The sequence below is a fragment of the Oncorhynchus keta genome, chromosome 20, assembly GCF_023373465.1.
Source record: "Oncorhynchus keta strain PuntledgeMale-10-30-2019 chromosome 20, Oket_V2, whole genome shotgun sequence".
Classification (NCBI taxonomy): domain Eukaryota; kingdom Metazoa; phylum Chordata; class Actinopteri; order Salmoniformes; family Salmonidae; genus Oncorhynchus; species Oncorhynchus keta.
The window spans coordinates 43,719,594-43,733,706 of NC_068440.1; the positions used below are offsets into that span (position 1 = coordinate 43,719,594).

General features: G+C 47.6%; 1 protein-coding gene across 32 annotated transcripts in view; it reads right to left on the reverse strand.

Annotated features, from left to right (window-relative positions):
• Nucleotides 1-14,113, reverse strand: part of necab1 (N-terminal EF-hand calcium binding protein 1) — a 147,128-nt gene that overhangs the window by 56,502 nt on the left and 76,513 nt on the right. The gene's annotated exons all lie outside the window — the stretch shown is intronic.

The window sequence follows — 14,113 nt, forward strand, 5'->3', positions numbered from 1 at the left end:
ACCTCTATCCTCTAACCCCTATCCTCTATCCTCTAACCCCTATCCTCTATCCCCTATCCTCTATCCTCTATCCTCTAACCTCTATCCTCTAACCTCTATCCTCTAACCCCTAACCTCTAACCCCTATCATCTAACCTCTATCCTCTAACCTCTATCCTCTAACCCCTATCCTCTAACCTCTATCCTCTTACCCCTATCCTCTATCCTCTAACCTCTATCCTCTAACCTCTATCCTCTAACCCCTAACCTCTAACCCCTATCATCTAACCTCTAACCCCTATCCTCTATCCTCTAACCCCTATCCTCTTAACCCCTATCCTCTAACCCCTATCCTCTAACCTCTATCCTCTATCCCCTATCCTCTAACCTCTATCCTCTAACCCCTATCCTCTAACCTCTATCCTCTAACCCCTATCCTCTATCCTCTAACCTCTATCCTCTAACCTCTATCTTCTAACCTCTATCCTCTAACCTCTAACCCCTATCCTCTATCCTCTAACCTCTATCCTCTATCCTCTAACCTCTATCCTCTAAACCCTATCCTCTAACCCCTATCCTCTATCCTCTAACCTCTATCCTCTTACCCCTATCCTCTATCCTCTAACCTCTATCCTCTAACCTCTATCCTCTAACCCCTAACCTCTAACCCCTATCATCTAACCTCTAACCCCTATCCTCTATCCTCTAACCCCTATCCTCTTAACCCCTATCCTCTAACCTCTAACCTCTATCCTCTAACCCCTATCCTCTAACCTCTATCCTCTATCCCCTATCCTCTAACCTCTATCCTCTAACCCCTATCCTCTAACCTCTATCCTCTAACCCCTATCCTCTATCCTCTAACCTCTATCCTCTAACCTCTATCTTCTAACCTCTATCCTCTAACCTCTATCCTCTAACCCCTATCCTCTATCCTCTAACCTCTATCCTCTATCCTCTAACCTCTATCCTCTAAACCCTATCCTCTAACCCCTATCCTCTATCCTCTAACCTCTATCCTCTAACCTCTATCCTCTATCCTCTAACCTCTATCCTCTAACCTCTATCCTCTAAACCCTATCCTCTAACCCCTATCCTCTATCCTCTAACCTCTATCCTCTCACCCCTATCCTCTATCCTCTAAACCCTATCCTCTAACCCCTATCCTCTAACCCCTATCCTCTATCCTCTAACCTCTATACTCTAACCCCTATCCTCTAACCTCTATCCTCTAACCCCTATCCTCTATCCTCTAACCTCTATCCTCTAATCCCTATCCTCTATCCCCTATCCTCTAACCTCTATCCTCTAACCCCTATCCTCTATCCTCTAACCTCTATCAACTAACCTCTATCCTCTAACCTCTATCCTCTAACCCCTATCCTCTAACCCCTATCCCCTAACCCCTATCCACTATCCTCTAACCTCTATCCTCTAAACCCTATCCTCTAACCTCTATCCTCTAACCCCTATCCTCTATCCTCTAACTCCTATCCCCTATCCTCTAACCCCTATCCTCTATCCTCTAACCCCTATCCTCTAACCCCTATCCTCTATCCTCTAACCCCTATCCTCTATCCTCTAACCTCTAACCCCTATCCTCTATCCTCTAACCCCTATCCTCTAACCCCTATCCTCTATCCTTGAACCCCTATCCTCTAACCCCTATCCTCTATCCTCTAACCCCTAACCTCTAACCCCTATCCTCTAACCTCTATCCTCTAACCCATATCCTCTATCCTCTAACCTCTATCCTCTAAACCCTATCCTCTATCCTCTAACCCCTAACCTCTAACCCCTATCCTCTAACCTCTATCCTCTAACCCCTATCCTCTAACCCCTATCCTCTATCCTCCATCCCATATCCACTAACCCCTATCCTCTAACCCCTATCCTCTAACCCCTATCCTCTAACCTCTATCCTCTAACCCCTATCCTCTAACCCCTATCCTCTAACCCCTATCCTCTAACCTCTATCCTCTAACCCCTATCCTCTATCCTCTATCCTCGATCCTCCATCCCATATCCACTAACCCCTATCCTCTAACCCCTATCCTCTAACCCCTATCCTCTAACCTCTATCCTCTAACCCCTATCCTCTAACCCCTATCCTCTAACCCCTATCCTCTAACCTCTATCCTCTAACCCCTATCCTCTATCCTCTATCCTCGATCCTCCATAACATATCCACTAACCCCTATCCACTAACCCCTATCCTCTAACCTCTATCCTCTAACCCCTATCCTCTAACCCCTATCCTCTATCCTCTAACCCCTATCCTCTATCCTCTATCCTCTATCCTCCATCCCATATCCACTAACCCCTATCCACTAACCTCTATCCTCTATCCTCTTTTACTCTATCCTCTTTTACTCTATCCTCTTTTACTCTATCCTCTATCCTCCATCCCATATCCTCTAACCCCTATCCACTAACCCCTATCCTCTATCCTCTATCCTCTATCCTCCATCCCATATCCACTAACCTCTATCCTCTAACCCCTATCCTCTATCCTCTATCCTCCATCCCCTATCCACTAACCCCTATCCTCTATCCTCTATCCTCCATCCCCTATCCTCTAACCCCTATCCTCTATCCTCCATAACATATCCACTAACCCCTATCCTCTAACCCCTATCCTCTATCCTCGATCCTCCATCCCATATATAATAATAAATAATAATATATGTCATTTAGCAGACGCTTTTATCCAAAGCGACTTACAGTCAGTCATGTGTGCATACATTCTACGTATGGGTGGTCCCGGGAATCGAACCCACTACCCTGGCGTTACAAGCGCCATGCTCTACCAACTGAGCTACAGAAGGACCACATATCCTCTAACCCCTATCCACTAACCCCTATCCTCTATCCTCTATCCTCTATCCTCCATCCCATATCCACTAACCTCTATCCTCTAACCCCTATCCTCTAACTCCTATCCTCTATCCTCTAACCCCTATCCTCTATCCTCCATCCCATATCCACTAACCCCTATCCTCTATCCTCTATCCTCTATCCCATATCCACTAACCTCTATCCTCTAACCCCTATCCTCTATCCTCTAACCCCTATCCTCTAACCCCATATCCTCTATCCTCTAACCCCTATCCACTAACCCCTATCCTCCATCCTCTATCCTCTAACCCCTATCCTCTAACCCCATATCCTCTATCCTCTAACCCCTATCCACTAACCCCTATCCTCCATCCCATATCCACTAACCTCTATCCTCTAACCCCTATCCTCTATCCTCTAACCCCTATCCTCTAACCCCATATCCTCTATCCTCTAACCCCTATCCACTAACCCCTATCCTCCATCCCATATCCTCTAACCTCTATCCTCTAACCCCATATCCTCTATCCTCTAACCCCTATCCTCTAACCTCTATCCTCTAACCTCTATCCTCTAACCCCTATCCTCTAACCCCTATCCTCTAACCCCTATCCTCTATCCTCCATCCCATATCCACTAACCCCTATCCTCTAACCCCTATCCTCTATCCTCTAACCCCTATCCTCTAACCCCTATCCTCTATCCTCTAACCCCTATCCACTAACCCCTATCCTCTATCCTCTAACCCCTATCCTCTAACCCCTATCCTCTATCCTCCATCCCCTATCCTCTAACCCCTATCCTCTAACCCCTATCCTCTATCCTCTAACCCCTATCCTCTATCCTCTATCCTCCATCCCATATCCACTAACCCCTATCCTCTAACCCCTATCCTCTATCCTCTAACCCCTATCCTCTAACCCCTATCCTCTAACCCCTATCCTCTAACCCCTATCCTCTAACCCCTATCCTCTAACCCCTATCCTCTAACCCCTATCCTCTAACCCCTATCCTCTAACCCCTATCCTCTATCCTCTATCCTCCATCCCATATCCACTAACCCCTATCCTCTAACCCCTATCCTCTATCCTCTAACCCCTATCCTCTAACCCCTATCCTCTAACCCCTATCCTCTAACCCCTATCCCTCTAACCCCTATCCTCTAACCCCTATCCTCTAACCCCTATCCTCTAACCCCTATCCTCTAACCCCTATCCTCTAACCCCTATCCTCTAACCCCTATCCTCTATCCTCTAACCCCTATCCACTAACCCCTATCCTCTAACCCCTATCCTCTAACCCCTATCCTCTAACCCCTATCCTCTATCCTCCATCCCATATCCACTAACCCCTATCCTCTAACCCCTATCCTCTAACCCCTATCCTCTATCCTCCATCCTCCATCCCATATCCACTAACCTCTATCCTCTAACCCCTATCCTCTATCCTCGATCCTCCATCCCATATCCACTAACCCCTATCCTCCATCCCATATCCTCTAACCTCTATCCTCTATCCTCCATAACATATCCACTAACCCCTATCCTCTAACCCCTATCCTCTATCCTCCATCCCATATCCACTAACCCCTATCCTCTAACCCCTATCCTCTAACCCCTATCCTCTATCCTCTAACCCCTATCCTCTAACCCCTATCCTCTAACCCCTATCCTCTAACCCCTATCCTCTAACCCCTATCCTCTAACCCCTATCCTCTAACCCCTATCCTCTATCCTCTAACCCCTATCCTCTAACCCCTATCCTCTAACCCCTATCCTCTAACCCCTATCCTCTAACCCCTATCCTCTAACCCCTATCCTCTAACCCCTATCCTCTATCCTCTATCCTCGATCCTCCATCCCATATCCACTAACCCCTATCCTCTAACCCCTATCCTCTATCCTCTATCCTCCATAACATATCCACTAACCCCTATCCTCTAACCCCTATCCTCTATCCTCCATAACATATCCACTAACCCCTATCCTCTAACCCCTATCCTCTATCCTCTATCCTCCATCCCATATCCTCTAACCCCTATCCTCTATCCTCCATCCCATATCCACTAACCCCTATCCACTAACCCCTATCCTCTATCCTCTATCCTCCATCCCATATCCACTAACCTCTATCCACTAATCCCTATCCTCTATCCACTAACCCCTATCCTCTAACCTCTATCCTCTATCCCCTATCCTCTATCCTCTAACCTCTATCCTCTAACCTCTATCCTCTATCCTCTAACAACTATCCTCTATCCTCTATCCTCCATCCCATATCCTCTAACCCCTATCCTCTATCCTCTAACCCCTGTCCTCTATCCTCCATCCCATATTCACTATCCCTTATCCTCTAACCTCTATCCTCTATCCCCTATCCTCTAACCCCTATCCTCTAACCCCTATCCTCTATCCTCCATCCCATATCCACTAACCTCTATCCTCTAACCCCTATCCTCCATCCCATATCCACTAGCCTCTATCCTCTAACCCATATGCTCTATCCTCGATCCTCCATCCCATATCCACTAACCCCTATCCTCTAACCCCTAACCTCTATCCTCTAACCCCTATCCTCTATCCTCGATCCTCCATCCCATATCCACTAACCTCTATCCTCTAACCCCTATCCTCTATCCTCCATCCCATATCCACTAACCCCTATCCTCTAACCCCTATCCTCTATCCTCGATCCTCCATCCCATATCCACTAACCCCTATCCTCTATCCTCGATCCTCCATAACATATCCACTAACCCCTATCCTCTAACCCCTATCCTCTATCCTCGATCCTCCATCCCATATCCTCTAACCCCTATCCTCTATCCTCTATCCTCTATCCTCCATCCCATATCCTCTAACCCCTATCCTCTATCCTCTATCCTCCATCCCATATCCACTAACCTCTATCCTCTAACCCCTATCCTCTATCCTCGATCCTCCATCCCATATCCTCTAACCCCTATCCTCTAACCCCTAACCTCTATCCTCTAACCCCTATCCTCTATCCTCCATCCCATATCCACTAACCCCTATCCTCTAACCCCTATCCTCTATCCTCTATCCTCCATCCCATATCCACTAACCTCTATCCTCTAACCCCTATCCTCTATCCTCTATCCTCCATCCCATATCCACTAACCTCTATCCTCTAACCCCTATCCTCTATCCTCCATCCCATATCCACTAACCCCTATCCTCTAACCCCTATCCTCTATCCTCTATCCTCCATCCCATATCCACTAACCCCTATCCTCTAACCCCTATCCTCTATCCTCCATCCCATATCCACTAACCCCTATCCTCTAACCCCTATCCTCTATCCTCTATCCTCCATCCCATATCCACTAACCTCTATCCTCTAACCCCTATCCTCTATCCTCTATCCTCCATCCCATATCCACTAACCCCTATCCTCTAACCCCTATCCTCTATCCTCTATCCTCCATCCCATATCCACTAACCTCTATCCTCTAACCCCTATCCTCTATCCTCTATCCTCCATCCCATATCCACTAACCCCTATCCTCTAACCCCTATCCTCTATCCTCCATCCCATATCCACTAACCTCTATCCTCTAACCCCTATCCTCTATCCTCTATCCTCCATCCCATATCCACTAACCCCTATCCTCTAACCCCTATCCTCTAACCCCTATCCTCTAACCTCTATCCTCTAACCTCTATCCTCTAACCCCTATCCTCTATCCCCCATCCCATATCCTCTAACCCCTATCCTCTAACCCATATCCTCTATCCTCTATCCTCCATCCCATATCCACTAACCCCTATCCTCTATCCTCCATCCCATATCCACTAACCTCTATCCTCTAACCCTATCCTCTATCCTCTATCCTCCATCCCATATCCACTAACCTCTATCCTCTAACCCCTATCCTCTATCCTCGATCCTCCATAACATATCCACTAACCCCTATCCTCTAACCCCTATCCTCTATCCACTAACCCCTATCCTCTAACCCCTATCCTCTATCCTCCATCCCATATCCACTAACCCCTATCCTCTATCCTCCATCCCATATCCTCTAACCCCTATCCTCTAACCCCTATCCTCTATCCTCCATCCCATATCCACTAACCCCTATCCTCTAACCCCTATCCTCTATCCTCTATCCTCCATCCCATATCCTCTAACCCCTATCCTCTAACCCCTATCCTCTATCCTCCATCCCATATCCACTAACCCCTATCCTCTATCCCCTATCCTCTAACCTCTATCCTCTATCCCCTATCCTCTATCCTCTATCCTCTATCCCCTATCCTCTAACCCCTATCCTCTATCCTCTATCCTCTAACCCCTATCCTCGATCCTCCATCCCATATCCACTAACCCCTATCCTCTAACCCCTATCCTCTATCCTCTATCCTCCATCCCATATCCACTAACCTCTATCCTCTAACCCCTATCCTCTATCCTCTATCCTCCATCCCATATCCACTAACCTCTATCCTCTAACCCCTATCCTCTATCCTCGATCCTCCATAACATATCCACTAACCCCTATCCTCTAACCCCCTATCCTCGATCCTCCATCCCATATCCACTAACCCCTATCCACTAACCCCTATCCTCTATCCTCCATCCCATATCCTCTAACCTCTATCCTCCATCCCATATCCTCTAACCCCTATCCTCTAACCCCTATCCTCTATCCTCCATCCCATATCCTCTAACCTCTATCCTCCATCCCATATCCTCTAACCCCTATCCTCTATCCTATCCTCCATAACCCCATATCCTCTAACCCCTATCCTCTATCCTCTATCCTCGATCCTCCATCCCATATCCACTAACCCCTATCCTCTAACCCCTATCCTCTATCCTCTAACCTCCATCCCATATCCTCTAACCCCTATCCTCTATCCTCCATCCCATATCCTCTAACCCCTATCCTCTATCCTCCATCCCATATCCTCTAACCCCTATCCTCTATCCTCCATAACATATCCTCTAACCCCTATCCTCTAACCCCTATCCTCTATCCTCCATAACATATCCACTAACCCCTATCCTCTAACCCCTATCCTCTATCCTCTATCCTCCATCCCATATCCTCTAACCCCTATCCTCATCCTCTATCCTCCATCCCATATCCTCTAACCCCTATCCTCTATCCTCCATCCCATATCCACTAACCTCTATCCCTCTAACCCCTATCCTCTATCCTCCATCCCATATCCTCTAACCCCTATCCTCTATCCTCCATCCCATATCCTCTAACCCCTATCCTCTATCCTCCATAACATATCCTCTAACCCCTATCCTCTAACCCCTATCCTCTCTATCCTCCATAACATATCCACTAACCCCTATCCTCTAACCCCTATCCCTCTATCCTCTATCCTCCATCCCATATCCTCTAACCCCTATCCTCTATCCTCTATCCTCCATCCCATATCCTCTAACCCCTATCCTCTATCCTCCATCCCATATCCTCTAACCCCTATCCTCTATCCTCCATAACATATCCTCTAACCCCTATCCTCTAACCCCTATCCTCTATCCTCCATAACATATCCACTAACCCCCTATCCTCTAACCCCTATCCTCTATCCCTCTATCCTCCATCCCATATCCCTAACCCCTATCCTCTATCCTCTATCCTCCATCCCATATCCTCTAACCCCTATCCTCTAACCCATATCCTCTAACCTCTATCCTCTATCCTCCATCCCATATCCTCTAACCCCTATCCTCTAACCCCTATCCTCTATCCTCTAACCCCTATCCTCTATCCTCCATCCCATATCCACTAACCCCTATCCTCTAACCCCTATCCTCTATCCTCCATCCCATATCCACTAACCCCTATCCTCTAACCCCTATCCTCTATCCTCTATCCTCCATCCCATATCCACTAACCCCTATCCTCTAACCCCTATCCTCTATCCTCTATCCTCCATCCCATATCCTCTAACCCCTATCCTCTATCCTCCATCCCATATCCTCTAACCCCTATCCTCTATCCTCCATCCCATATCCTCTAACCCCTATCCTCTATCCTCTAACCCCTATCCTCTAACCCCTATCCTCTATCCTCTATCCTCTAACCCCTATCCTCTAACCCCTATCCTCTATCCTCCATCCCATATCCTCTAACCCCTATCCTCTAACCCCTATCCTCTATCCTCTATCCTCCATCCCATATCCTCTAACCCCTATCCTCTAACCCCTATCCACTAACCCCTATCCTCTATCCTCTAACCCCTATCCTCTAACCCCATATCCTCTATCCCTAACCCCTATCCTCAACCCCTATCCTCTAACCCCATATCCTCTATCCTCTAACCCCTATCCACTAACCCCTATCCTCCATCCCATATCCACTAACCCATATCCTCTAACCCCTATCCTCTATCCTCTAACCCCTATCCTCTAACCCCATATCCTCTAACCCCTATCCTCCAACCCCTATCCTCCAACCCCTATCCTCTAACCCCTATCCTCTAACCCCTATCCTCTAACCCCTATCCTCTAACCCCTATCCTCTATCCTCTATCCTCCATCCCATATCCACTAACCCCTATCCTCTAACCCCTATCCTCTATCCTCTAACCCCTATCCTCTAACCCCATATCCTCTAACCCTATCCTCTAACCCCCTATCCTCTAACCCCTATCCTCTAATCCCCTATCCTCTAACCCCTATCCTCTAACCCCTATCCTCTAACCCCTATCCTCTAACCCCTATCCTCTAACCCCTATCCTCTAACCCCTATCCTCTATCCTCTAACCCCTATCCTCTAACCCCTATCCTCTAACCTCTATCCTCTAACCCCTATCCTCTATCCTCTATCCTCCATCCCATATCCACTAACCCCTATCCTCTAACCCCTATCCTCTAACCCCTATCCTCTATCCTCTATCCTCCATCCCATATCCACTAACCCCTATCCTCTAACCCCTATCCTCTATCCTCTATCCTCCATCCCATATCCACTAACCTCTATCCTCTAACCCCTATCCTCTATCCTCCATCCCATATCCTCTAACCCCTATCCTCTATCCTCCATCCCATATCCTCTAACCCCTATCCTCTATCCTCCATAACATATCCTCTAACCCCTATCCTCTAACCCCTATCCTCTATCCTCCATAACATATCCACTAACCCCTATCCTCTAACCCCTATCCTCTATCCTCTATCCTCCATCCCATATCCTCTAACCCCTATCCTCTATCCTCTATCCTCCATCCCATATCCTCTAACCCCTATCCTCTATCCTCCATCCCATATCCTCTAACCCCTATCCTCTATCCTCCATAACATATCCTCTAACCCCTATCCTCTAACCCCTATCCTCTATCCTCCATAACATATCCACTAACCCCCTCTAATCCCCTATCCTCTATCCTCTATCCTCCATCCCATATCCTCTAACCCCTATCCTCTATCCTCTATCCTCCATCCCATATCCTCTAACCCCTATCCTCTAACCCATATCCTCTAACCTCTATCCTCTATCCTCCATCCCATATCCTCAACCCCCTATCCTCTAACCCCTATCCTCTATCCTCTAACCCCTATCCTCTATCCTCCATCCCATATCCACTAACCCCTATCCTCTAACCCCTATCCTCTATCCTCCATCCCATATCCTCTAACCCCTATCCTCTAACCCCTATCCTCTATCCTCTATCCTCCATCCCATATCCACTAACCCCTATCCTCTAACCCCTATCCTCTATCCCCTATCCTCTATCCCCTATCCTCTAACCCCTATCCTCTATCCTCCATCCCATATCCTCTAACCCCTATCCTCTATCCTCCATCCCATATCCTCTAACCCCTATCCTCTATCCTCCATCCCATATCCTCTAACCCCTATCCTCTATCCTCCATAACATATCCTCTAACCCCTATCCTCTAACCCCTATCCTCTATCCTCCATAACATATCCACTAATCCCCCATCCTCTAATCCCTATCCTCTATCCTCTATCCTCCATCCCATATCCTCTAACCCCTATCCTCTAACCCCTATCCACTAACCCCTATCCTCTATCCTCTAACCCCTATCCTCTAACCCCATATCCCTATCCTCTAACCCCTATCCTCTATCCCCTATCCTCTAACCCCATATCCTCTATCCTCTAACCCCTATCCACTAACCCCTATCCTCCATCCCATATCCACTAACCCATATCCTCTAACCCCTATCCTCATCCTCTAACCCCTATCCTCTAACCCCATATCCTCTAACCCCTATCCTCTAACCCCCATCCTCTAACCCCTATCCTCTAACCCCTATCCCTCCAACCCCTATCCCTAACCCCTATCCTCTATCCCCTATCCTCTATCCTCTATCCTCCATCCCATATCCACTAACCCCTATCCTCTAACCCCTATCCTCTATCCTCTAACCCCTATCCTCTAACCCCATATCCCTAACCCCTATCCTCTAACCCCTATCCTCTAACCCCTATCCTCTAACCCCTATCCTCTAACCCCTATCCCTCTAACCCCTATCCTCTAACCCCTATCCTCTAACCCCTATCCTCTAACCCCTATCCTCTAACCCCATATCCTCTATCCTCTAACCCCTATCCACTAACCCCTATCCTCTAACCCCTATCCTCTAACCCCTATCCTCTAACCCCATATCCTCTATCCTCCATCCCATATCCACTAACCCCTATCCTCTAACCCCTATCCTCTAACCCCTATCCTCTATCCCTCCATCCTCCATCCCATATCCACTAACCTCTATCCCTAACCCCTATCCTCTATCCTCGATCCTCCATCCCATATCCACTAACCCCTATCCTCCATCCCATATCCTCTAACCTCTATCCTCTATCCTCCATAACATATCCACTAACCCCTATCCTCTAACCCCTATCCTCTATCCTCCATAACATATCCACTAACCCCTATCCTCTAACCCCCATCCTCTAACCCCTATCCCTCTATCCACTAACCCCTATCCTCTAACCCCTATCCTCTAACCCCTATCCTCTAACCCCTATCCTCTAACCCCTATCCTCTAACCCCTATCCTCTAACCCCTATCCTCTATCCTCTAACCCCTATCCTCTAACCCCTATCCTCTAACCCCTATCCTCTAACCCCTATCCTCTAACCCCTATCCTCTAACCCCTATCCTCTAACCCCTATCCTCTAACCCCTATCCTCTATCCTCTATCCTCTATCCTCCATCCCATATCCACTAACCCCTATCCTCTAACCCCTATCCTCTATCCTCTATCCTCTATCCTCTAACCCCTATCCTCTAACCCCTATCCTCTATCCTCCATCCCATATCCACTAACCCCTATCCTCTAACCCCTATCCTCTATCCTCTATCCTCCATCCCATATCCTCTAACCCCTATCCTCTATCCTCCATCCCATATCCACTAACCCCTATCCACTAACCCCTATCCTCTATCCTCTATCCTCCATCCCATATCCACTAACCTCTATCCACTAACCCCTATCCTCTATCCACTAACCCCTATCCTCTAACCCCTATCCTCTAACCCCTATCCTCGATCCTCCATCCCATATTCACTAACCCTTATCCTCCAACCTCTATCCTCTATCCTCCATCCTCTAACCCCTATCCTCTAACCCCTATCCTCTATCCCCTATCCTCAACCCCTATCCTCTAACCCCTATCCTCTATCCTCCATCCCATATTCACTAACCCTTATCCTCTAACCTCTATCCTCTAACCCCTATCCTCTAACCCCTATCCTCTAACCCCTATCCTCTATCCTCCATCCCATATTCACTAACCCTTATCCTCTAACCCCAATCCTCTAACCTCTATCCTCTATCCTCCATCCCATATCCTCTAACCCCTATCCTCTATCCTCGATCCTCCATCCCATATCCACTAACCTCTATCCTCTAACCCCTATCCTCTATCCTCGATCCTTCATCCCATATCCACTAACCTCTATCCTTTAACCCCTATCCTCTATCCTCGATCCTCCATCCCATATCCTCTAACCCCTATCCTCTAACCCCTATCCTCTATCCTCCATCCCATATCCACTAACCCCTATCCTCTAACCCCTATCCTCTATCCTCGATCCTCCATCCCATATCCACTAACCCCTATCCTCTATCCTCGATCCTCCATAACATATCCACTAACCCCTATCCTCTAACCCCTATCCTCTATCCTCGATCCTCCATCCCATATCCTCTAACCCCTATCCTCTATCCTCTATCCTCTATCCTCCATCCCATATCCTCTAACCCCTATCCTCTATCCTCGATCCTCCATCCCATATCCACTAACCTCTATCCTCTAACCCCTATCCTCTATCCTCGATCCTCCATCCCATATCCTCTAACCCCTATCCTCTAACCCCTAACCTCTATCCTCTAACCCCTATCCTCTATCCTCCATCCCATATCCACTAACCCCTATCCTCTAACCCCTATCCTCTATCCTCCATCCTCCATCCCATATCCACTAACCTCTATCCTCTAACCCCTATCCTCTATCCTCGATCCTCTATCCCATATCCACTAACCTCTATCCTCTAACCCCTATCCTCTATCCTCCATCCCATATCCACTAACCCCCTATCCTCTAACCCCTATCCTCTGTCCTCGATCCTCCATAACATATCCACTAACCCATATCCTCTAACCCCTATCCTCTATCCTCCATCCCATATCCACTAACCCCTATCCTCTAACCCCTATCCTCTATCCTCCATCCCATATCCACTAACCTCTATCCTCTAACCCCTATCCTCTATCCTCTATCCTCCATCCCATATCCACTAACCCCTATCCTCTAACCCCTATCCTCTATCCTCTATCCTCCATCCCATATCCACTAACCTCTATCCTCTAACCCCTATCCTCTATCCTCTATCCTCCATCCCATATCCACTAACCCCTATCCTCTAACCCCTATCCTCTATCCTCCATCCCATATCCTCTAACCCCTATCCTCTAACCCCTATCCTCTATCCTCTATCCTCCATCCCATATCCACTAACCCCTATCCTCTAACCCCTATCCTCTAACCCCTATCCTCTAACCTCTATCCTCTAACCCCTATCCTCTAACCCCTATCCTCTAAACCCTATCCTCTATCCTCTAACCCCTAACCTCTAACCCCTATCCTCTATCCTCTATCCTCCATCCCATATCCACTAACCCCTATCCTCTATCCTCCATCCCATATCCACTAACCTCTATCCTCTAACCCCCTATCCTCTATCCTCTATCCTCCATCCCATATCCACTAACCTCTATCCTCTAACCCCTATCCTCTATCCTCGATCCTCCATAACATATCCACTAACCC